This window comes from Tyto alba, unplaced genomic scaffold, assembly GCF_018691265.1.
Source record: "Tyto alba isolate M040663 unplaced genomic scaffold, T.alba_DEE_v4.0 Super-Scaffold_6, whole genome shotgun sequence".
NCBI lineage: Eukaryota > Metazoa > Chordata > Aves > Strigiformes > Tytonidae > Tyto > Tyto alba.
Window position 1 is genome coordinate 14297317 of NW_024881327.1, and position 27455 is coordinate 14324771.

The following is a 27455-nucleotide window of genomic DNA, read 5'->3' on the forward strand; positions in this document are numbered from 1 at the left end:
TCTTCCTCCTAGACACTTCTTATCCTATTTAAAAAAAAAAAAAAAAACAAAAAAAAACCAAACAAAAAAAACCCAACAACAACAAAAACCAACCAAACAAACAAAAACCAAACCAAAAAAAGCCCCATTAGTATACTACAGTATAACTTTTTTGTTATATGGTCAAATTTACTTCACGGCAAGGACTATAACTAAATCTCTTCTCCCTACCCTAATAAATCACTCTCTAAGGTACACAAAAGAACAGTGGCAACAGAAATTCTAGGTTCAAGTCAAAGTGAGACTTCTTGCCAAATTGAAAATGAACTTCACAATATTGCTCCTGCATCATAGGGTTTAAAATAGGAGTTTATCTATGTCGGATAGACCTGAAATACTACTACTTCCTCTGTTGTGGAAAATGCTACTAGTTATGGAAAATGTTACTAGTTGTTTGCTGATATTTTTTTTTTTTTGGGGGGGGTGGGGGTGGGGAGTGGGGGCAAATGCCATCATCAATATATTCTTAGTTTCTATCTTGTTTGTTGAAAGGAAATTTTTAAATCTGAGAAATGTCAATATCAGAAAAGGTATACTATGCCTTATTCAATGAAAGTAGCAGTGTTTTAAGATGATGACTTGGTTTCTCAGTAATTAAACATGGTCAAGCAAAAATTTGTTCCTTAACGAGAAAAGGAAATCAAAATACCAAGCAGAACCCTAACGAGAAACATACATTTAATTAAGCCGCAAGTCTTCAGGGAGAGAGACCATTTTGTTCATGTCTGGAACTGTTCTTAGCTCAACTGGATCATGACCAAAGACCCTAGTTTGCTACTGCAGTACCTTCCATGGTGGACTTGGTCATAAAAAAAAATATTTGGAAGCATGTGCATGTAAGTGTCCAAAATGTCTGGAACTGGGAAGAACAGAGGGCAATGATAGCTAATTCTCTGTGTCTCTGAACAAAACAAAATCTCATTCTGACTTCATAGTTTATCATTTAACTCCAGAGAGCTGAGGAAGTGTTAAACTCCTGCCCTGAATGTATTTTCAAGTTTGGACAGGCTTACAGGTGTGTAAATGAAGATATAAATATTCATATATGTAGTCTCGAGCAGTGCTTCACTGCTATGACAGATGACCACTCCGCATCAAACAGGCCTTTTTAGTCCCTTCATTAGGAGTGAACACTTGGGTATTGCTGCAGTGGGCTAGTTACTGAATGATGTCTACCTCCCAAATAAGTAGGAGAAGGTCGTCTTAATCTTCCCTTCTGAGAGGCAGGAAATCTTCAACATCCCATTTCCTAGAGTTTTAGACCACTACTGCAGCCTTCTTCATGGGGCTGTGGTCCTTTGCTGCAACCCCAGTAATTTCTTTGATCCAGCATGTGGGTTTAGCATCGGATCTGCAGCTGTTCTGCACAAGAATGTCTGGCCAAAATCCTGCCTCACTGAACAGTACTGTCTCTCCTTACAAGGTTATTTCCTTTCTCTCCAAACCACGTCACCTTTTATAACTGGAAGCATTTCTACCAGAGTCCTGCTTGTGATCATGTGGTTGTGTTGCACCATGTCAACACAGTTTAAGAAGGAAAGCATTCTGTACGCTAATGAGGAAAGATCTTTGAATTTATATTCTTCTTCTGAATTGGTAGTAAATTAAAGAGAGATAGCTTAAATGATTTTTTACATAATTTAAAGAAAGAAAACGTTCCCCTTTTCACAGAGTTGTTGTGAGTGTTTAATTCCACTCATCAAAGTTTATTGAGTTTTCTGAGCTATATTGAAAAATATGAATAATTGATAGTTGAAGTTTTTACTGTTTTTCAGGTAAAGTTGTTTTTACCAGGACTTTTCATAATGTGGAAAGAAATACATTCAACTTTTTTATACAGCACTTCTAAAACAGATTTTGCTATGCAAAAATGTATTTTAGAAGATTAAGCCAGATTGTGACCTTATCTAGTCTTCCGCGACCCTCTGACATGTGCTAATCTGAATTTATTCCTATGATCTCATTATTTCACTAGTCTGTAAAAGCAAGTTATTATCACTGTACACATTCAGAATAATAACACATAGTCTTTAGGTAATGATTTATCATTTATTTCCCTCCACATTACGCATGCTAATGCACAAGGTCTCACTGTGTGCAGTGGAACAGTGTTCTTAAAACCCAATTCATAGGTAGGTAAACCGGGGCACACAGAGTTTGAGGGCTTTTCCACCTGGTTGACAGCAAGTCCTCTTTAATGAGTGATAGGCTCAGACTGTCTTGATTTTCAGTTGGCTTACATATATTACCCCATCAGATGTATATACTTCACTTGAATTTGAAGTCATGTTGCTAAACAAAACTCTCTCATGCTGGTGTGCATGTGAAAAAATCATCTCTTCTGGAAGTGGAAGGGTTTTTTCACTGTGAAAATCAGGGCTTGGCTATGCAAGGTACTCCACGGAACAATTGGAAAGCTTTACTCTCTTTTGCTGTGAGACTAATCTCTGTTATAGAGGTAACCCACCATATAGCACTCTTGTCTTGGCAGTAGTGATTTTCCTCTCTTCTTAGTTAAGGCAAATTATCTTTCACTAATCTCAGTCATGATCCATTTATAACACTGCTGGTATACTGGTAAGTTGTGTTGATTTGTTTTTTTTAAAGGTCTCCCTATCACCCCTACACTGCACAATTTTCTGGGTCACTGAAATTTTCTTGTGGAAAAAAAATAATTCAAAACTTGTATATGCATAATACTTCAGAGCAACACTGCTTCTTACAATCTTACTGGAAGTCTAGATACAGATTTCTGGTTAGCTAGTTAGGCTGTTAACAAGAGCGGCTACGAGTAATGCTGTAGACCCTATGGAAATTCCTCCCTTATTAGCTGCCAATCTCACTTTGTTCACTAAGTCTCAAAACTAACAGCTCAGTAAAGCAGCAACTTAAAACAGCCATTGTTCATGTAGAGCTATTATGTACACCCAGTTATCTGAGTACCAGTTTCGTAGCTCTGTTGCACCCAAGATCTACTGGAGTAAAGATGGGCAGGAACATTGGAAATCGAGGAGGAAATATTACATTTATGGCATGATGTATCTAACAGTTCTCTGCAGACTGCATTTTGTCCTCAATTACCATTACCCCTGCCAATATCCACTACTAAAAGTGAGAATTATGGTTGAGAGAAGAGAAAAAATTAGAATGTATTCCTATCTGCTAAATTTGTTTCCCACACAACTTTGATGCAGAAAAAGCAACTGTCATTTAAACTCGTTCTTTGCTCTGCTACAAAGAAGGAAACAGATTAATCTGATCTTTCTAAGAACACCATTTGACCACTAGGTATATTGATCTAACTATGTATTGAGTTTACTCAAGGAGAAATATTTGTCAAGTGAACTATTATTTTGGTAGGATTGTAAAACATGCATTAAAGGATCATATGAAACAGATTTCTTCTTATATATATATTTATTTAAAAGTAGAATTGCAGGATTAGGTAGAAGTTTTAGCATAAATCTTCCAGAAAACATGAGGTTTTAGTACAGTTTCTTACGGAAAGAAACACATTGAACTCTTTTCCTCTGAGAATGATGATTCATAGAATCATGGAATGGTTTGAGTTGGAAGGGACCTTAAAGACCATCTAGTTACAACCACTCTGCCATGGGCAGGGTACACTTTCTACTAGACCAGGTTGCTCCCAGCCCCGTCCAACCTGGCCTTGAACCCTTCCAGGGAGGGGGCATCCACAGCTGCTCTGGGCACCCTGGTCCAGTGCCTCACCACCCTCATGGTGAAAAATTTCTTTCTTAGGTCTAGTCTAAATCCACCCTCTTTCAGTTTAAAACTGTTATCCCTCGTCCTATCCCTACACTCCCTGATAAAGAGTCCCTCCCCATCTTTCCTGTAGCCCCCTTTAAGCACTGGAAGGCCGCTATAAGGTCTCCCTGGACCCTTCTCTTCTCCAGGCTGAACAACTCAAACTCTCTCAGCCACAGCTCCTCTGGGTAACTTGTTCCAGCGCCTCACAACGCTCACAGTGAAAAATTTTTTCCTGAAGTCTAATCTAAATCTACCCTCTTTCAGTTTAAAACTGTTAGCCCTCATCCTATCCCTACACTCCCTGATAAAGAGTCCCTCCCCACCTTTCCTGTAGCCCCCTTTAAGCACTGGAAGGCCGCTATAAGGTCTCCCCTGACCCTTCTCTTCTCCAGGCTGAACAACTCAAACTCTCTCAGCCTATCCTCATAGTGGGGGTGCTCCAGCCCCCTGATCATTGTCATGGCCTTCCTCTGGGCTCACTTGAGCAGGTCCATGTCCCTCTTATGTTGGGGGCCCCAGAGATGAACACAGTGCTCCAGGTGAGGTCTGATGAGAGTAGAGTGTGAGAATCTTCCCTCAACCTGCTAGCCACACTTCTCTTGATGTAGCCCATGTTGGCTTTCTGGACTGTGAGTGCATGTTGCCAGGTCATGTTGAACTTCTCGTCAACAAAAGCCCCCAACCAAGTCTTTCTCCACAGGGCTACTCTCAATCCACTCATCTCCCAGTCTGTATTTGTTCTTGGATTGCCCCCATCCATGTGCAGGACCTTGCACTTGGCCTTCTTGAACTTCATGAGGTTTGCACTGTCCCGCCTGTCAAGGTCCCTCTGGATGGCATCCCTTCCCTCCAGCATGTTGACTGCACCACACAGCTTGGTGTTGTCTGCAGACTTGCGGAGGGAGCACTCAATCCCACTGTCCGTGTCACCCACAAAGATGTTAAACAGCGCCAGTCCCACCACCAACCCTTGAGGAATGCCACTTATCACTGCTTTCCACTTGAACATCAAGCCATTGACCACAACTCTTTGAGTATGACACTCCAGCCAATTCCTTATCCACTGAGTGGTCCATCTGTCAAATCCACATCTCTCCAATCTAGAGACAAGTATGTTCTGCAGGACAGTGTAATAAGCTTTGCACAGGTCCAGGTAGATGATGTCAGTTGCCCTCCTCTTATCTACCAATGCTGTAACCCTGTTCTAGAAGGCCACCAAATTTGTCAGGCATGATTTTCTCTTAGTGAAGCCATGTAGCTGTCACCAATCACCTTCTTATTTTCTGAGAATGAGGAATAACACCTTCTGGCCATTGAATACAAATTCTTCTGAGCTGGTTGTAAAGGGGATATACTAATCAATTCCGTACTATAGAATATCTGAGTGTCTCTTCTTGGATGATGTGTAGTTTGAAACTGTTCAGAATACACTGTCCAGGTTTCCTTGGTGTGCTGTCCACAGGTCTTTGAAGACAAAGGAAATACTTTATTCATTTTAATAGTTTTTCAACAAGCTATTTTATGGTCACTTCCCTAATAACTATGATTTGCCCTAAGTGACTTGAACTGACCTCATCAACTGAAAATCTAGTTCTTGCTGCAGTAGCTATTATGGAAGTGAAGCAGATAATATTTATGTTCCCTTGGGTCAGTGAATGCCAGCTCAAGTCTACCTCACTTAGAGCTGGTGCTGCCATCAGGGGCTCTTCAGAAATCCCGTTTCCATCTGTCTGAAATTTACTTGGAATTTGGCAGCAGTATTGCGCATTTTAATCATTCAAGGTTACTTAAGAAAGTATTTCTGGAGAAAGAGCTTAAGAAGTTGGCATTCCATCTTTGCTTGGAGATACTCTCCTTGTTTATTTGTCTGTGTGATCCAAGGATGCTTTTTCTAACACCTCTGAGTTGAGAAAAATGTATTTATACTAGACCTCTCTTGTGACTTGCATGTTTCTACCAGCAAACCCGATACTTGTAAAAGGCATTATGTATGGCACTTTACTCATGCCTTTGGAGAATATTGTCTTTGCCACTTACATTATTTTTTTTTGCCAGGAGTCTTATTTCCTGTGTCATTTATAGCCTTCCTTTTTCTTAGTTCAGTCATTAACTGTGATTTCTGAATTAACTTTCAGTCAGAATTAGAATTGCATGTCACTTTCTAACTTCTGAAAATGTTACTTGGTTCATGTTGTGTTCCTCCTTCCTGATAGCAAAACCAAAACAAGAGTTTTTTATTAATATCTCTTCTCCAATATCCACCTTTTTTACTTACTCTGAACCCTACCATGATTATGCATTTCTGTATTACGTTTTTTTTTTTTTTTTTTTTTTGAATGTTCACTGAGTTTAAGAATCATTTCACAGAGTACTGTTTTTGGATGAAGGTAAGTGGAAGACAACTATTGCATCTCTCCTCTTCTCATTGTTTGAATTAATGACTGATCTGCAGCTATCCATCTTTATCTTCAGTATTATGACTCCAATGAAGCCCTCCTTTCTGTTTGGGCCACCCTGGGGACTTATCATGACATTTCCTTTTCTTCCTATTGAGGATGGTTCAAGGGTATGACCATACATTCAAGTTTCTGACAAGAGAATGAGTATTGGAATGGACCTCAAACTGTGGCTGAATCCTTTAGAAAGTTAAAGGTTTTGGAGTGGACAGTTTTGTATCCTGAAGGTATGGAGAGGGGAAACTGAAGCTAGTAAGGAACTTAGTGGCAGTTCTGCAGGAGTCGAATCTCTTCACCTGATGTTGTAGGGGCTCTTGGCAATAAGTAAACCCCATGAAAAACATATAAACCATATTGGCCAACATCAGCTGGAATACACCATTTTTCACGACAGAATTAGCTACTTAGCTGCTTTTCTCTATAGAAATGAACAATACAGTCATTTTCTTATAAAGCTTTCTCCTTTTGTGATTTTTCTCCTTGCCTCTTAATTAGTCTGTATGCTGCAGGCATGTTAAGTGGAGTGAATCTTAGGGGTTATCTTGTGAATCTAAATTCAGAGAAGTAAGGTCCTTCTGCTCTTGAATTCATAATTCGTATAGTTCAGTTCCTATTGTTAATTCACTTACCTGTTGGCCTCCCATCAGAGCACAGAAGTTCACGAGCCTTCTCTCTGCAGGTGCATTCTGCGCCTTTTTGGTGATACAGGGAAGAAGCAAAGAATACCAAGAATTAAGTTATGGCTGTGCAAGTCTGAAGAAAGTTTCATATGCCCTCCACGTCCCAAAATTAGTAGATGGCAATTACTGAAAAGGAGGTTGTTGAAGTTCTAATTGGTATTTCTACTACCAACTGTTGAGGTAGACAAAGTTCATTATTTTCCTGCTGCTGACACATAAAGGTCATTTGCAAGATCCACTGACTCAAGTAGTGTCATGACTAATGGAAAGAACAAAGAGGCTGATACTTGGGCATATTTTTAATAGCTTTCCTCCAGTTCTATAGGCAGCTGCAATTTCAATTCTTATTCTTAACTTCTGAATCTCCAATAGTGTTTATAGAGGCAGATAAGGATTTTCAAAACCAAAGCTTAAAGCAGAGTGGACACATTTGCAGATGCTGATTTCTCTGACAAAGTGCCATTTAAACTTTTCAGGCAAGTTTCAGTATTTGGTAGTATCAAGACCCTGCAAGGAACAAAACACCAGTTAATGAGGTCTGTGTTTCATTTCTCTGTCTTTATGTGGCACCCCATGGATCTAAATATTTGATATATTATTAAACATATAAAGCTGACAGTAGAATTCAAGCTCAGTAATTATAAAACACCCGCTTATCTCTACACAGCTCTAAGTCTGTAGCAGGATAAACACTTAAGAGGGTGTTTCATCTTCAACAGAACAGACAATTTAATTTCAGTCTTGTATGATATATTTTCCTACCCACAGAGTACCAAAATGCTTTGCTAAACAATCAAATAAACAGCAAAGTGAATATATGGACAAACAGCAATTTTTATCATGCTCAGGAAAGCTAAATGACTGTTTCACTTCAAAAAGTGGACAAAATTCTTCTTGGTTAATGTTTCAGTGAAAATGGAAAACTCATGGATTTCACTTCTCTGTGGTTGTCTTTGCACTATTCCTTCTTACTACAGGACATAATAGTTTGAATTTTTCACACAGAGCTTAAAACTTAGATACAAGGAACAGAAATTAATAGGATAATAGCTTGATAGCTGTCTATATTGCAATGCAATGCTGGAATTATTCACAGTAACTATTAAGTTAATTTAAAATATGCAATAAATGAAATAATAAAATCCTTTACCACATTCACCCATAGAAAAAAAGGACTGCATTTGTGAGGCATATTGTCCACTGCTCCTTACGCTCAGTTCTTTCTTCAGATACTGGGGTTTTCCTGTGTAAGTTTTAATCCCTTTAAAGTGTAATTGGATATTCACCTTCCATGTAATCAGCTGCAAAGAGAAAGGAAAAGGGTATCATGGTACTTGAAGCACTACAAACAGGAATTATGTTGACTGAGATACAGGTATGGTCACAAATACTCGTGCTTAGAGAAGAGACTGGTAGCAATGAAATACACTGGAAGGGGAGGCAAGACCAACCTGATGTGTTCATGCACATGTAGGTACCGTAAATTGGAGGGAAAAGTCATAAACACATCCAGATTTGCTATACATGAATGTATCATAGAATCGTAGAATCATAGAATGGTTTGGGTTGGAAGGGTCCTTAAAGACCATCTAGTCCCAACCCCCCTGCCATGGGCAGGGCCCCCTTCCACCAGCCCAGGGTGCTCCCAGCCCCATCCAACCCGGCCTTGAACCCTTCCAGGGAGGGGGCATCCACAGCTGCTCTGGGCACCCTGGTCCAGTGCCTCACCACCCTCATGGTGAAAAATTTCTTTCTTAGGTCTAGTCTAAATCCACACTCTTTCAGTTTAAAACTGTTAGCCCTCGTCCTGTCCCTACACTCCCTGATAAAGAGTCCCTCCCCATCTTTTCTGTAGCCCCCTTTAAGCACTGGAAGGCCGCTATAAGGTCTCCCTGGACCCTTCTCTTCTCCAGGCTGAACAACTCAAACTCTCTCAGCCTATCCTCATAGTGAGGGTGCTCCAGCCCCCTGATCATTGTCATGGCCTTCCTCTGGGCTCACTTGAGCAGGTCCATGTCCTTCTTATGTTGGGGGCCCCAGAGATGAACACAGTGCTCCAGGGGGGGATCTCACATGAGTGGAGTAGACAGTAGCTGCAGACAAGCTGTTACCTTTATATGAATAATGTTCAATAAACTGTACCAGAATAAAAAAACCCTCTTCTAGCAGACTATTTTGTTGGACACTGAGAACTGCAGGCTTACAAGTGCAGCTCTACAAGTTGATCACTTGCAGATGGGCAGCACAGTGCAGTCTGTGCTACTGATGGGGTGTGGATGCTACTATGAAACAGCAAAAATACACAAGCCTATCTTCAAAACCAAGACTTTACGAATGAGCTGGCATGAAAACCCTTAATTAACGAAATGTTATTCTCAATGTGGCATCCTCAGGGATAAAGATACTGTCCGGTAAATTAACAGAACAACCAAACTTGGCACACTTACACAAAAATACTCTCTACCAGGATTTTTTGCAACACTCTCTGGTCTGAAGGGACTCACATCAGTTAAGAGACTAGTTCACAATGACTCTCAGGTTCAGGTGGCACCCAAAATACAGAGCTTGACTATTACTGAACTGTTATACCTATGTAACTGATGAAATTTTTTTTTTTTTTTGATACCTTGGGTAATCAGGAACCTAAGCCAAACCTTACATTAAAGTTACTGAATTTCATGTTGTTTCTCTTTGAAACCACACCAGCCAGAACATTTTTTTTATTTGGTTGTATTATGAAACCTTAAACTGGCTCCTCTGTTGGCTAAGGATGTGCAGCACATCATAGGAAAAGAAAAAACAAAACATAACAAAACCTAAAGGAAGTATATTGCTGATTTGTTTCTGTATTTCAAATATAGATTACCACTCTCATTTTGAAATACAGCACACACGTGAAATAAGAAACACTGCTAATACTATATTGCTTTATTTTGGCTCTGACCTTACTGTAACACTCTATATACTAGAGCCGTAGTGTCATCTGCACTGTAGTGTTCTCATTGCCATTCAGCATCTGATGGGCAATTGTATAGCAGTTCTAAAACTGTGATGGAAGAATGATCTAAGCTTCATATAAAACTTCAAATGGTGTCACTCTTCTGTGTCTGAGGCTGATTTTTTTTTAGTGATGTGCATTGTTTGTCTAGGAGGCATTGTGATCATTTTTACAAAGGTTTACTGGAAACGAATAAAATTGCCCCCAGGCATTAAAAATTAAGCTAATGGAAAATTAAAAATAAAGTAGTTTGGTTAAGGAGTTTCTACCCACTCAGCACTATTTAAAGTATCTCTTCATATAATGAGCAAACTGCACATACTTTTAAAAACAGGTAATAGGAAAATGTTGGAGCCTTTGCAAGGAAACAGTATCTCACCTGACAACTGAGAAATGTGTGGTGTCATACTCATAACACTGTCAAGTAGAATCACTTAGTTTGCCTGTCACTCTTTAAAATATTTTGAAAGCTACTGTTGTTCACATACAGCATAAGGATGGGAAAATAAAGTAGTTAATTATAAAACAGGATCTGGTCTATGCTGACACTAGAAAAAGTACCCGGATCCTAGTATAGGTCTTGTAAATTTATGTAGCTTGCCTTTAAATTCCAAAACCGCAACTTGTGATTTTGGATGCCTAGCTAAAGTACCCAGAGATGGAGGCTGAAGTGTCTCATGTCTTTCACAATGCCTACTCTGTTCTTCTGTAAAATCACTACTCATTTTGACATATTAAATCCTACCGAGTCAATAAAAAACTATACACCACTGTCCAGTGCTATATATATTTGTAACAACTTTCTCTCTCCTAGAAATGCTGCTCTTCTGTACAGGATTTCTAAGCTGTACCAACCTGATATATGATGTTTATGATTTCTGCAGGCGCCTAAAATGGCCTAAACTGTGGTCACACCGCATGTTTCTATATCATGCTACATCATATATGAATGAAAACTGTTGTTTAAGGGCAAAACAGGAATTGATACATCCATTTGAGTAAATAAACGTGTATTATTTCTTTGGACACTGATGTCAATATTGGTACTTTTCTAACAAATTGTTGGTGTCCGCAGGTTGAGTTTCACTAACGGGCATCAACTAGACAGTGTTGCGTGATAGGAGAAGCAAAACAGCAATTTCAAGTTGTAGGAATAAAATATGAAGTAAAATGTGGTCATGACAGTAATATACAGAATGAAAGTGCTGACAGGATGTGCCATTTCTGAACCACTCTTGGGGAAAAAAAGCTTGTTTTTTTTGTTTTTCCACTACCTACCATTTTCATGGTAATATAAGCTGCTCTGCAGGATAAATTACTATAAAACCAGTTGCACTACATTAATTTTTAAAATGTTTATTGTTCATTTTTGAAATGAAGTGAGTAAGTCTTAGATTACATCTCAGCCTTTCTGTAGGTGTATTCAGACCCTGGCATATAGCTTTTATAGCATTACCATTCTATTTATTAATCAATGATGTATTTTTAAAAGCATTTAATACACTAATTCTTTATTTTTCATCAAGACCTCCTCCAGTATTTTCCTAGAGTGATAATTGTGTAAGCACCTCAGCAATAACAGTAACACTAAACAGTAATTAATACTGCATAAGAGGTCAGATTAGATGGTATTATTCCTTCTTGTTTCTGAGTTTTTAAATATTTTATGAGTTTCAACTTTGAAATGTTTGAATTAATCTGTTTCCAATACTCCATATTGCATTCTGTGTGAAACTGTTCTTTTCTTCCAGGAAGTTCAGTGAATTTTAAGTAGGTAGAAAATATTATATTGTTTTCATCTGTTAGTTTAAGGTCCAGAGAAAAGTTGGTGGTGTTTTGTTTTGTTTTGTCTTTTTTGTTTGTTTGTTTGTTTGTTTGTTTGTTTTTAATTCTGAAAATAAGATGAGTCAGCATTTTTTTAATGTATGGATTTAGGATGAAAAGTCCTGAATTATTGAAGGCAAGTACCACTCAGGCTTTTGTGACCCTTCCTGACACCCTTATATTTATGAGTGCAGACATTTTACCCTTGGCTTTTGTGGAGCCTCATAATAAATGTGGTTTCTAATAACAGCAAGAATAGAAGTTAGAAGGGAGCTTTCTCTTGTCTTATCAAAGAAACAAAGGTGGTGGCAGATAGAATCTGTGCCAATGGAAGCCCTCACCTTCAATAATTAAATAGTAGGAATAGTTTGAAAAAAGCTCCACAAAAAATAGGGTCCCTGCAGAGTTTATGCCTGCTCATACTTGTAATTTTGTTTAGGAAACTTGCTCCAGTATTATATAGAAGTGACTTTTCAGCACAGCCAGTACTGTAATTTTAAGTGAAACAATCACTAAAATGTAGGAGAAGATGTACATATGTAAGCCTTCTAGACAATATCAGGGAAAGTATATGTCAACAGGAAATGAAAATGTATGCTAACTGGCAAACTTAACAACAAAAAATATGCTAGAAAAGTCAGGTAACTAATTTGGTATTAATCAATCCTTTATTGTCTATGGCAGTGTATTTAATCACTGCCATTTATAAATCAACACTGAAGAATTAAAAATCTAACCACACCTTTGTATTTCTACTAATGTTCTTTATAAAGGAGAGATACGGTGTCAGTTTGTTAGTGCACTATCATCTGGTGGTTCTTTCCTGCAGATGAGAAGTACCACATCAAAGGATTTGCACTGGCCAAAATAAGCTTTTCCAAAAAATTACAAACAGTAGAAAAAAGATGAGGAAAATGAAGGAAGATAAGAACTGAACTTTCTAGCTTTTATCACCTCCTTTTCATAATTCTCCTCTCAGTTCCCATGGATATAATGAAGAAGAAAGCCTAGCAGAGGTTTCTCTATTTTTTCTTTTTTTTTTTTTTTTAATACCGGAAGAAGACACATTGGTTCAAAACCGATATTTATCACTGCTGGATTCAAATGACTGATTTCTTGTAGTGAACTATGCATTCTTAATCATGAGTCTAAATGTCTTTCTACCTAAAGTATGCACATGATGGGTGCTGTAGCTTGTCAGGAGTTCCATTTTAAGATTTGCAAATGACTGTACACTTAAGAGAACAGGTGTCCTCTCGCAATTATTATTCCTGATTTACAAAAGCACTGTCTACCAGGTAGAAACCAGAATCTTGCTTCTATGTGCTGGCCTGTTATTTCCATACACTTTTCATTGCTTGACATTATATTAACATGAGTTTAGGACTCAGTGGAGTCAGAGCAGAGTGCCACTTCTGTTTGATTTTTTGGTCTATGTCCTGTCAACTGGGTTAGAAAACAAGTGCATATGCTTTTTTGAAGTGTATGGCAGTGTCAAATTACTTCCTCTTAACGCATGACATTCTCATTATTTTTTTAGTGTATGCGTCCCATTACATCACTGAGAGTATATGTTTCATTGAGTATGGTATCTCTTACCTAGCTTTTTTAAGTGGATTGGTTTGGGAGTTGCATTTTTTTTCCCAAATTTATAGAATTAATAAAAAACTGAGGTAATTTTTTAAAGCTCTAATTAAGTTCTCTGAATACTCAATTATATTTCAAAAAGTTGTATCCTGGTAAGGCTATTTCCTATTAAATTGTCTAGCAGTTTCTGTTATCTATGAAGTAATTCTTACCATGTTGCTAAGGAAAGCATAGAAGATGTGTGGTCCTCAGCTAGTATACACAGGTGTGCCTTTGTTAACTGTCAAGAATGCTGTTAGTTTACAGTAACTACACATGTGCTCTAGTGTCATACAAAATGCTTTACACTAAACTGCTTCTGCCTCTGTAGAAGTCCGGGAAGTAGTACAAACATATGGAAAAAAAGTTGTATTTCATACAGAAGTGGAAAAGATGTTGTGTGAGTCCCACAACAGCTCTGGTGCACGCTGCTTTGCAGGGAATGAAGTAAATCCATCAAAATATTCAGAAAGTATTGACAACTGGCTACATAAACTGAGTGTTCCCACTGTGTGCTATAAATAAAAAGTTATCACATACTGTTACCTGACAGAAATATGTGTTTCACCCCATACACATGATGCCACCTGCTGAACTGCTTATTGTTTTTGCTAGATAGCTGGGAGGAGTGGGAGGAAGTGGAGCTCTTTAAATCTTTTTTTTTTTTTTTTTTTTTTCTCTCTTTCTCTCTCAGATGTGTAGTAGGATGCATTTACACATACATGCATACGTGATACATAACCAACTGAAATACCTATCATTACTACAAGGGTCCAATGTTTCTTGTTGAAAGCAAGCCATAAATCAAAGTATTTTATCTTTTTGGATGATACTGTTTGCAGAATAGCATCCTGCATATTTTTAGCCCACAGAAGTATTTGACCAAGAAGGTTTCTTTTCTCCCAGGCATTTTTGCCAATGTGAATGCAGTTCTGAATGACTTGTTTGTTCATGGTTGTGAATGAGATGCTGTAAGAGAAAGGAAATGTGAAAAGCTAAAGCTAAAACAAAAAATCAGAAACAGCAGAAATTTTGACTCTATTATTAGGAGTCTGCAAACACCCTTGTAGAACATTATTATGCTGCTGAAAAACTTTTTTGGTATAGTTCATAGATCATAAGATAATTACTGAGATGGCTTAGTCAAAAAAAAAAAAAAGGTGTTTTTTTATTTTTTTATCTGTTTGTGGATTATACTCATGCCTCCAGGTGCTTTACACTTTTAAGAGCTGAAAGATCATTGTGTTGAAATGTCACATAGTGCATTTGGCAGAGCAATACAGCAATGGCAAAATGTTGGTGGGCGGCATGTCCTCTTCCAGTGGAGTAGAATGCCAGACATCCTTCAATAACCTATTTACTCTTTGACACTTTGCTGTAGTGGGGACCTCAGAACTGGGCAATGGTGTAGTCCGTGTGACAAGGTCCCTCAGAGAGTGAAATAATTTCTTTTGATCTGCTCTCTTTCCTGTGTACATCTACTGTAGCCTTTTTCTGTGTTTCTCAAACATTTTTTCTGGAGTTTATTTCAGAAAATAAATAGTACTTCTTCCTAAGCTAACAGCTTTGGAGAGAATAGTCAAAATTATTCTCTGATCTAGCATTATGCAATTGAAATACATGGTTAGACCATTAAAGTCCTGCACCTAATGAGACAGTCTTGTTACTCTCTTTTCATGAGATCTAGGGTCAGCTCACTCAGGGAACTCCCTGTGCTGCACACTGAAGAGCCCAGGTTTTGTAGTACTCTACATCCTGTAGCATAGTCTTCTAAATAAGGGCATCTATTAGCATTTTGATCTCACCCTACAGGCTCCCTATCGCTATTTCCTTCTACCTGTCTCCAGACGCTGTGATTTTCTCTGCCATCACACACTCTCCAACTGTACTGCCTCTGCACGCTGTCTCAGACCGTACGCACATCTCCAGAAACTCACGGTATCTTGTCCTTTTGCTTTCGTTTTGTTGCACCTAAACCCATGCTTTCATCTTTTACATATCTTTCACATACATCACGCTAGGAACCAGACCATCAAATGCTCATTTCCCTCCTCCTCAGTGCGCCCAGCTGTGCTCCCTTCTTTCCCCACGTCTGCAGGCCAGTGTGCAAGCACTGGCTCTAGCCCAGGTGCCCAGCACCGTGCCAGCCTGGGGGCACTTGCTTTCGTGAGGGAAGGGCACAACTTAGGTCAACTTATCACAGGACAGCGAGTTGCTGTCCTGTGCATCACTTCTGCCATGGTAACCACCCCAGTGCGGGCCTCTGCACTTTGTGGTAAGCGCTAAGTAGCTAGTGGGTGTCAGTTTGGCTCTTCGATATCAGTAAGAGCAAGTGACTGGGTGGTTAACAAGACGCAGCCGAGGAGTGGTAGGGCACTAGTAGGTGGGTGTTTAGGCTGCCTTGCACAGTCAGAGGCTCGGGCAGCCAAGTCTGCTGGGGGCAGGAGGCATGCTGAACCGCACTGCTCACCTGCGGCAGGAACAGGCATTGTATGAGCAGTGACTGAACTGGTACCAGTCTGCTGGGCTACCGCTCCTAACTCTTGTCATCGACCTGGTGGGTGGCTTTGGCTAAATCTCTTAATCTGCACGTATTTTGCTTTCCCTCTCAGTGAAATCTGGGTAAGGCTATCAGATTGCTTGGAAAGCACTCCAAGATCTAGTCATAAGTAGACAGTGTAAGAGTTAGGTCTTACTACTTCATCAGTAATTTGCTTTCCTGTCAGTTGTTACATCTATCATCAGGGACCACTTTCTTCTCTGTTACCTGGAAGATAATTGCTTCACTGGTGTCTTGCATTTGTGTGACTATAGCTTTGGATGTCAGTGCATACCCAGTATCTAAATGTAGATACATTCTTACTGACCTTACTTTTTAGAATAAACTTTCTTCAAGTATTTGTTATCTGCCTCAGGACTTTTTGTAAACTCTTTAGTTATTAAAGTTGCTAATTTTCACTATGAAATAGAGAAAGGGAACACAGAAATATTATGTCCTTGAGTGTCTACTTGAATTGTAAAATATGCCTGCATTTTGTTTTCTTCTGAACTCTGTCCTACAAGGTGATGAGCAATCTTGTCCTGATGGTTTCAGATGAACTGTTCATGTATTTTAGTGTTAATGAGATAAATAAGTGCTTTGTTGGATTGGCTTCTGATGGACAAAGCCCATTAAAATTTAGATCTTTTGCTGCACTGAGGTGAAATTCATTTCATACTGAAGATAATGACTGGAGTCACCGGGGGCAATATTTAAACACTTGCAAAATGATATATTTAACTTGTATCTATCCAACCTTTTATAATATAGATAATATTGTGTTAGGGTATTATTTTTTCGGGGGGAGGGGGGAGGGATTTTTGGTTTTTTGGAAGGACTGTTATTATCCGCAATTATCAAAGAATGTGCCTAGGAATTTTTTTCCATAAACTGATATGAATCTAGACACCTACCTTACATGCCCAATTTTAACCTAAAACTAGTTTTTACATCTCATGGAAAAAATAGAGGTCTGTAGCACAACTGCTGACACATCCTTAACTATAGCATTGCTACTAGGCGCTGCTATAATACAGTACATATTTCTTTGTGAAAGAACTGAAAGCTGCAATAATAAAGCTTAACTTTATGGTATCGAAATTCGCTGTGTTTGTACCTCCAGGGAGAAAAACAATTAGAGAAAGACAATCTACCTAAATAGGCTGGGAAACTGAATTGCTCTGTCTATGCTTCATTACCCTCCCTCTTTCTCATCTCACACTTTCCACAAATAGCATGATTATGTTTACCTGACATCTTCATGCTTCCCTGCTGAGCAGGCTGAGGAAGCCTTGCAGCTGAGATCAGCAGTGTTTTCTATGGGAAACAACTTATATTTTTTATTTAAAGGGTCCAATTCTTAAGCCATTTTGGCAAGGAACTTCAGAGTGTCCCTGAACTCAGATAGGGAGCAGAATACATGAAATGCCAATGGGCATTTTAAAAAAATGACCCTTGGCAGTAACAAGTACTAGCTTGGCTGACATTATGTTCATACATCTTTAGTTGTTTGATAGAAAGGCATGATCTGAGATGCTAAATGTAAACTTGGTGAGCTTCATAACTGGCAGAAAGCCTGACAAATTTTTCTTGAAGGTGCCTCTAAGCACTAAAACAATAGCTGCTAAGAGTGGCACTGAAATAAAATGCCCTGTATTGGATAAAAGCCTTAATATAAAGTAAAAAGATCTGGAATAAGGCATGCAGTGAACGTTACCAAATGACTTTTCAGTGACTCCCTTGGAGAACTGAATCATTAATCCAGAATAGCAAAAAGACTTGAGAAATATACAGGCTGCCCTTAGAAGGAACAGGTATTTTGTTTTTCGTATTTCTCAGGTAATGGAGAGGAATTCAGCGCTTTCTTGTTCTGAGTTGCCAAGTTATAAATCTGAATAACTAAACTGCAGATAATTGGACACAATTCCTCAAATTAGAAACCAATATTACATGTGAGAATTAATGACATTTCATTATGCATTACTGTCTACATTAATAAACTATGACTGTATTAGTCTTAGCAGCAGCAGCAGCACACAAGCCTCCTTTTCTTGTAGCCCCTGGGATCTTGCTCTAAATCTAGTTTTAATCTAATTCTGTATGAACTGTAGAATAACTGAACTTGAATTCATCTGAATGTCAGTTTGAAGCACGCAGCATTACTCAGTCGAAACACTACCAGTGAATATGTAGATAGCTGTGTTTCTACATGTAAACTCAGAGTCTTAATAATATAGGTTTCATATCAGTAGCCTAAACCCCTGCTACTACATTTGCTTTCCTAACATTTAGAAAGACATTGGCTCGGGCAAGGATTTGGCATTTCTGCTTTTCTGCCTCTGCATCTTACAACAAACATGACCTGAACCTTCTTTTAAGGTGCTAAAAGCTTCTTCAGAGTACTGAGTAATTAGAATTTAAGCTTTTTCAACATTTTACAAAATGTCATCAAATGGAGAGTGTGGCATTAATAGACACCCTGGCTTTTCTGGCCTTTCACTTGTACTTTCTGTTGCTTGTTACAGTTAAAGGCACTTCACTAATACAAAGACTAGGTAGCTGTACATCATCTCAAAGCTAAAACCTCCTGCAAAGTTACAATAAGTTGCTGATATTACTGTTTGACAAACCTGTGTCTGTTAGCGGCCCTGCATTAATCGTTTTGAGCATCACATTATTATTGGAAAAGTGTGCATAGACAGGCAGATACCTTACAAATTCATACCTCAAAGGACCCTGGAATTCATGATTTGTTTTAGGATAAAAGCCGCAGGACTAGACAGCAATCATGGTTGTCTTTGACCTCAGACAATAGTAATGACAGCGTGGTTCCCACCTCCAAAAATTCATAACATATGGAAAGATGTCTCAGCAGACCTGGAAATATCAGCAAGATAGTTACAATTCATTTCATGTGCAATGACCAAAGCCATGCTATTGACCCCCTGCACGTGTTACAGCAAGAAAGTGAAGGGTAGCTATGGCAATACAATAAACTCGTGTCACACAACTTGATCTCATTCAGTAACAATACGTAGATGTCTACATGGTTTATATTACACTTGAACTAGGCTGAGATCCTTCAATCACTAATTCAAGTAAAGAAAATAGTATTATTTCATTTTACATTTTAACACATTTGTATAAATGTAACACATACAAATAGTGTTTAATACATTTCTATAAACAATCCAAAACAATGTAAGGGACAGGACTGTCAGCTCTGATTTGTATGTCTGTAGCTTCTCTATTCTTAGTGCTGCTATAAACAATAATAGCTGGTTATGGTTTCAAGGGGCTTTCATGCCAGCTAGCATTACCTGGAACACAGTGACTCTCTGGACTTACGCCCTGTCCCTTGTCCACATATTTTGCCTCCTAGTGCCAAGAAAGTATTGACAGGAGCTGGCACTGTCATTCACAGATTACCTTAGATCTTGGAAACAAGCCATTTACACAATCTTGTTAGCCTTTCCTCTGCTTTGTTTTCAGTGCAGTGCAGGTTTGCCAATGCAGAGCGTGGCCTTACATTTTGTGTTCTCTGGTGGGGGTTCTTTCAAAAGTTATCACATTTCTATCATGAAATTTAACAGCATTGAATTTATTGAAACTTCTAATTATCCAATGAAAAAGAATGTTTAGAAATACTCCGAAATCAAATACATACTGCAGAGATCTTTGGAGTTAATTTGTAAGTAAGACTTAATACAGATCTCTTGACTAGGCATGGAGTCATCAGCTGAGAGTCTAGACATTAAAGTGGGAGAGCAAGCACTATGCGGAGGTATGACCTAGCTCCGAAACAACCACTTCTAGAACTACAGACCACATGGCTGCCATCGTGGGGTGCTGTGCTGACCCAGTTAGTCCTGCCAGAAGGGAGTGCTGATGTAATTTCGCTGCTTTTAGAAACCAAGGTGATAATTCTGTGAAGTGCTCTGCCAAGTGGCTATATCAGGTCATTCAGAACTAGCTTGAAGATTTTTACGTTGCAGCACATTTCACAGTGCTAGGCCTACCTGTAGAGTCTTTCCCAAAGGTGTGCACTGTGTGTTAAACTAGGGACTGATTAGATGCACTGAACATTTCTTGGTTTTCTATTGCTATTAAAAAGAAATGAGAGAGTGGGAAAAAAAAAAAAAAAAAAGGAAGCACACCTTGCCAATGCTGTCGCTTGGGAAATGGCAATAAACAAGTCCATTATTAATAACGCAGCGAAAACTCTTCTGCACTAAATATATTGGATCAACTTTGTGATGGGTGTCAGTCTGCCTAGTTCCACTGATTAAAGTAAAAGTGCAGTGATTTACACCTGTGTTGACTCAGCACACTTGCCCTTGTAAGTAGCCTGTGATAAAATAGACAAATAAATAAAATAAAAGCACAAATCCTGTACTATATAGATATTACTTAAATAATTCATTATAGCTGCGGGGATAGAAGTAAATACAAAGAAAAATGCCTTTTGAAATACTAACTAGAGCAAAGTCTTTTATTTTTTTTCAGGCTGGTGTAGCTCATATTTTCTTGATACATACTCCTCAAGAACTTATAAAAGTGCACAACTCTTTAGGGTCTCACTTATTTATGTGGTGAAGCCAACACAGTCCCATAGATCTAAACCCTGTTCTCATCTCCTAGCTCTGAAACAAATGTGGCTATGCAGCATATAAAACTGCAGTTCATTTATTAACTCAGAGAAGAGCTCTGTGCTATTAAACCCCCGTCCGGCTTCTTAATGCTGGCTAGCAGTTGCCCAGTTGCTCAGCTGGCTTTAGCCCTGTGATAGAGCTGCGCTTCAGCTGCATCACAAATGTGGCCCGTGCACCTGAATTATGCAGTATTCAGCAGGTGGCTGTTAAGCACCATGTAGACGTAATGTTAAATGGTTAGTGTTTATCGAATAGTAAAATAGAGGGGGGGGGGATCAAGTAAGAAAATTACCACGCTGTGTTTACTTGCGCCCCGTTTTTAGAGACAAATGGCTCAGCTAACTAGAAACCAATCATCTGTATGACGCTGCCACTTTCAATAGCTGAGAAAAGCCATCTATTAAGAAAACAAAATGTTAATTTATGTCCTTGTAAGGACAATGGAAAAGATTGGTATTAACACCACTTCAAGCATATGAGGTTTTGGGGTGAGTTTTTTTGCATTGTTTGCATGCTTGAAATGTTGATTAATTTATTTGTGGTATTTTTTTTTCATGAAATATGTACTTTATATATTTTATATATACTTTATATACTCTCACTGTAAAACTCAGAAACTAATCACTCCAAGATCCCATCCTGAACAAGCCAACTGATTGGTTCTAACATGTGAAGAAAAGAAAGAAGAAAATAAAAAAACTTTTATTGATGACATGCTCTATTTTTTTTTTTTTTTTTGAGATATTAGAAGGTCTCTGCTTAAGGTTACGGATCTCATTACTTCCCAGTGCTATAGGAGTCAAACATAGCCAGTGTCAGACTGTACCTGTCATTAGAAATAAACCTACTGTGGGCTTTTTAGTGATACTTAACATATGGCTTCAAAATCACATGTAGCTTCAGACCTGAAGAAGTGACTGGGGACACTGCTGTTTGACCAACAGCCTTTTTTTCTGCCTTGCACTGGGGGGAAGGAATTCAGATGGTGTAAGGACTAATGGATGAATAGACCCTGACTCACCCTTTCCAGCAGTTACATAAAAGATGGGATAAAATACACTTTCATCTTCCCAGTAAGTGGGAGAGAAGATGCTGTGTGCCAGTGGCATCACACACTACCACAAATGAAGTTCATGTCAAGATGTTGGCATTTTTTCATATTTGCTTGTGACTATGTCTTCTACCAGCAATTCTTGTACAGGTATCTGCTTTTTAAGAAATAAAAGATTTAAAATGGAATTCTCTGTAAATAATAAGTTAGCTTTAAATGTAGCATGCAAAGCAATGTAAGTGTGACCCTCTTACGAATGCAGGCCTTTATTCTGTTAGGCTTTTTTGTTATACTTATGTGCAGAATAGTAGTGTGTAAAGAAGTCTAAACTGGTATAATTTACATGTCAAAACACAAAAAAAAAAGGATGTGAAAACATATAGTTTAAGAGCTGCCACATTGGTTTAGACCAGCGTCTAGTCTCTAGAAATGTCAGGAGTAGATGCTTAGAGAAATGATCTAATGGCACAAGGAGGTAATGGAGCTTCCTTTGCTGGGTCTTTCAACAAGGAAAGATCTACTGAGCTCCTGAGGCAGAGGTTTCATTCAGAAGACCATGTGTAAAAAACACTAATCTGTGTTTAATAACTATTAATCTATTTGCCAACCTGAATTTTTCTCATGGTTGTTTGGCCACCAAAATATTCTGTGACAATGGAGTCCACAGTTTAATTATGGACTGTATGAGAAAATGTTGCTTTGAATTCATTTGAATGCACTGTGCTTTTTGCATTATGAACAGGCAAAGACCTCCATCTATCATTCCCAAATCTTTGGACTTCTTGAGCTCAGAAAAATTTTAGGACCCTGAACTGGGACTGTTGAGTCTTAAAGGAAGGTATTATAAGCACCTTCTCTATGTCTCCTAGGTTTCTTGCTATACTGTTGTAAGGTCAATACACTTAAATAATGGATGTGAAATTTCAGCTGTGTTTAAATGAAAGGAAGAGAATTCCACTGACTTGACTTTGGCTGGGAATTACCTGAGGATATTTATTAACTTATTCCATATTCCCATTTATAAGAGCTGCTATAGAAGAGCATCACTGTGATTCCCAACAAGGTCACAGTAGCTGTAAGATGTATGTTTTTTCCAACACCAAATACATGTTACCTGTAAATAATTACAGAAAATTTGCATCTTGTTCTATATCTGCCCTTTCCTCCTCCAGTAGCGTTGCTTCCAGCATCTTTCTTCATTTTTGTGTCTCTGCCTTGCTCTCTAATAAGATTGCACAAAAGCAGCTGGGAAAGAGAGCAAAGTAGCCCCATTTAGCTGGCCCAGTAACCACTGGAGGAATGAAGATTTGGTTGCAGGAAGCCTATATTCTTTACTGTAAACATGATTTCATTTTAAAATGGTGTAACATCTACAACATGGAAGACATTTTCTTCCTGCCAGGTGGCAATATTTCCATGTGCATAACAGTCAGTGGAAGTCTTCCAGTCCCCAGAGGAGGAAGGCAAAAGCATGGCAAGACAACAAAGATGAACAGATGGCTCAAGAATAAATGCTCTGAGGAAAGTCTGAGGATGTCTGACCATCAGGAAGCATTCATGAAACAAGTTCCTCTAGACTGATGGGCTCCGCTGGAGCAGCTGGGCTAGTAGCCTTCTGGGGTTGAGCTGAGCGTGGCTGATAAAAACACTTCTTAAATATACAGAGATGGCAAAATAAGAAGGATATAACAAAGGGTGAAAGTATACTGGAGAGTAGAAGGTTGAGCATCAGGGAAAAAACAGTAGCTCTTGTGAGTCATGATGAGAAACACAGTGACAAAAAATTAAGAGAAGTTTCCTTACTGGGTTTCAGAAACAACTGAAATGTTTTTGTAGTGATCCAAGAAGAATGAGCAAGAAGGTGAAAGAAACAGAATTGCTGGTGGAAGATGTGAAGTTGAGTATCATGGAATAACAGAAGCATAGGTTCACAGTTCAGGTACAGAGGGATACAATTTATTAAGGAAAGATAAAAATAGAGGTAGAGATCCTGGTGTATATTAATACAGAAATAGATCATTAATGATACCACCCATCTGGATCAAAATCACTTGCAGCAGGAAGGAGATGAAGACATTAGGGTAGTTCAGCTCTAACAACTACAGAGACATAAATGATGTAGGTGGTGAAGACAAATCAACTGAACTTAGTGTGATTTTGAGAAGGGTTGATAAAGTCTGGAAAGACTGTTGCAACTAAAGAGGTTCTAGTCTTTATGACAACCTACAGAGATATTATATGAGAACAGAAAGCTTACAAAAAGCATAGAAATAGAAAAGGAAGCTATGGCTTGTTGAAGTGTGAAGACCTAATAAGACCTACTCTAGGTCTAACTTGTGGAGGAAATTAAAACAGGCAGTGAAAGAAGTCTATGTGGAAAAGAAGGGATAATGACTCCAAAACCAAGCAAACTAGTTACCTAGGATATCTCATATGATTAATGAGAATGTTGCAGTACATGAATGCAGGGATGGATTAGGAAATTAACACTACCAAGTCAAAAGCCAAACTGCAAGAGCTAACACAGTCCAGTTCATGGGAAATCTATATAATCTTCATTCTAGGACTGGGAGAGAAGTGGTACATAAAATCACAAATACCATCCCTTTCTTTCCAGCCTTCCTCCTTGGATCTGGTTCTATGTAATACTGTGCCATTGGGGCTTTCATGGGTGTTTTCTTTCACCAGCTGATCTCTTTTCCTTTAATTGGAAAGGAGCAAAGCCTGTGGGTTATATAAAATGCCTTTCTTCTTAACACCTCGTGGATTACACCTCAAGAGAATCGACATGAAAAAATGTAGATTCCTGAAGTTTTCCTCGATTTTGAATCATTATCTAACAGTATAGTTCGTAGAATTTAACAGAAAGCCTATAAACACAATGCCTGTTTCAGTATAATTTTGTCCTTAGAGATATAGTTTCAACCTATATTCAGACTTCTACAGCTTTTATCTATCCCCTCTCACTCTCAGCAATGTCCTGATCAATCAAAGCAAGCCTGACTTATTTAAATCACTGCTGTTTCCTGTCTGTGAGCTCTGTAATGATACACTGTGGTTTGCTGCTCTCAGATGACTGCAGTCATATCCGTAGCAAAACATTTCCTCACCAGAAGTATCCCCTTTCTCAGGGTTAACAAGACCACCCTTAGGCCAGTGGAGCAGCAGCACTGTTTTATGAGAGTCACTCATCTGGGCTGAAATTTACTCCTTTATGAAAGGTGAGCTCAAGCCTCTGGGCTTGTGTAGTCTATGTGCAATGTGTTAGTTTTGGGCCAGCCCTCTGGAATATTTTTCTCTTATCTTTCAAGTAGTAACGATATATTTTTTCTGCATACGTACTGCATGTTGCACACATGTTTCCTGGGGCTATTTGCTGTTTCTGGATGTTGTGGTTTGAGCTAATAGGGCAAGTGAGCACCACTCACTCAGGAATGGGAAGGATAAAATAAAGCAAAAGGCTCGGGAATCGAGATAAGGGCAGGGAGGAGTGGTTCACCCATTATGCTCATGGGCAAAAGACAGACTTGTTAGGGGGGAGAAAAAAAAGAACATCAGTTTAATTTAGACACTAACAACAGCAACACTTAACAAGCAGAGTAGGACAGTGAGAAGCATTGCCACATCTTAAAAACACCTTCCCCCCACCCCTCCCTTCTTCCTGGGCTCATCTTTGCTTCCGATTTCTCTACCTCCCTCCTGCTACCAACCCCCCTCCACCACATACACAAATCAGCACACTGGAATATAAAGTATAATAATATTGCAGCTCCTCATGCATAGTGGATCCTCTCAGTCTTAGGGGAAGGGGCTGGCAATTGATGTTTCTGATGAAAGAACAGGTATTTGGTAAAAAAAAGATCTCTGAAACTCTAAAGACATGGGTCTACAAAATCAAGGTATCAACTTTGCTCATATTGATAAGACTGTGACATAGTCAGGTCATTTTTTGGAGTAAGTTAGGTTGGTGTCTCATGGTAATGCATATGTGTTCCTGGATTTACTTTAGTAAACCTTTACTTTCAGTGTAGCAGCTTCCTCATGTTCAGGTGCATTCTTGTAAATGTTTGCCAAGACATTTTCATTTTGTGGTTGAAGAAGTTGAAGTGACATAACAGTTTTACAAGTTATGGTGTCATTTCCATAGTAAGTTATGTAAAAGTTCATTAGTGGTTCAAGTAACTTAACAGGAGAAAATTGGCTGTGTGGTACTTGTAAAAAGTAGCCTGGTACGCTTGGCTGATGCCATGAAACAGAGCTGTCAGGCTGTTCTGCACCCTCTATCTCTTCTCAGACAACAGCATGCAAGCGTGTGTGCACATGCCTGTATATGAGAGGGAGAAAGACAGAGGTACTTTCTTTGTATTTTAACTGAAATTCATTGTCTTATTACCCAATAATGTAGACCAGAAAAAATTTAGTCAGAGTTTTCCTCACCAGTTAAAAGGCAAAATATGAAATGTTACTTTCAGCTGCCTAATCTGAAATTAAGTCTCATTCTGGACCTTAGAGATTGTGCACATTTCCACACATTCATTCCCATCTGTCACTGATCTGTTTTCAGGTTTCTGTTTTGTAGAAATGATGTGGAAGTGCCTGAGAACTAGGCTGGGTCAGGAGCTGCCACAGCTATGGAGGGAGAGAATTGAGCAGGCAAATTTATGACAGTTTGACATTTCAGATAATAGAGGTCAGTCCTTCAAGTTGCAGTCCCCCTGAGATGAGTGGATTTCTGCTGGTGAATGTGGGAAGAGCTGGTACCGTTAAATTGTCCCTTTGCTGCAAGTATGTGGTGATAGGCTGGAAGAAAAGAATTCCTTTAATTACTGTGAGGCAGATTCTGCTCCCTTTCTGATGTGGATGAATGATGAATGATCCCATTTGTTGCAGTGGTTGTACCTGCAACTGGAAGAAGAACAGGATTTGAATTTCTAGGATAAAGCGTTATGTTGTGAATGAACCGGAATGAGACGTATTAGTGCATCAATATGCAGGGCTTCCCTTTCTTGTGCTCTCACAACTAAGACCTTGAAGGACTGTTTACTGTGAATACTATTTATGACTTCTGAGACCAAATATATTTTGTCCACTTATTAACAGGTTTTGTGCACTTTTTCAAATGAAGATTCAATACAGCTTAGTCTTTAGAAGTGCTGATGAGCCATAAGTTGTTGCATCTCTGCCTCAGGCACTTTTCCTAGCAGTTGCAGGAGCTAGTGATATGCAGTGTGATAACAGTATTTGTGTGAGGTTTTTAGTGTAATATTTGCTAAGTGTTTTGAAACTGAGACTTGGGAAATGCTCTGGAAGAGCACATAAATTGTTATTTGTGTAGTTGTTTTCATTAAATGTTATGAGAACCTTTTTATAACTTTATGACAATATCAAATTTAATAAACTATATTGGCCTTTTTTCAGAACTGGGGATAAAGCCCCCAAATAAACAAACTAATGACAGTCCTCAAATTAGAAATATGGCTTTTTTTGTTTGTTTGTTTGTTTGTTTAATTAAAAGTACAGTTTGTTATTTTTTTTTAATTTAAGTTTGTTCTTGGGACTCCTTCCACTAAAAGTATTCTAATTACAATGTCAAGAGATACTCAACTTACTGCTGTTTAAATGTGAACGGCTGTATTTTTTAAATATGTATTTTTGAATTAGCAGTGGAAAAAGTAAAGGATTAAAAATCTAATTTCTGTAGAAGAAAAGGGGAAAATTAAATCTATATTCACTTTACCTTTTCTATATCTGGACTGAAATCTTTGTTCCACAGAGACTTAAGAAATAACATAACATAAAAACTTGGCTGTAATGTGACC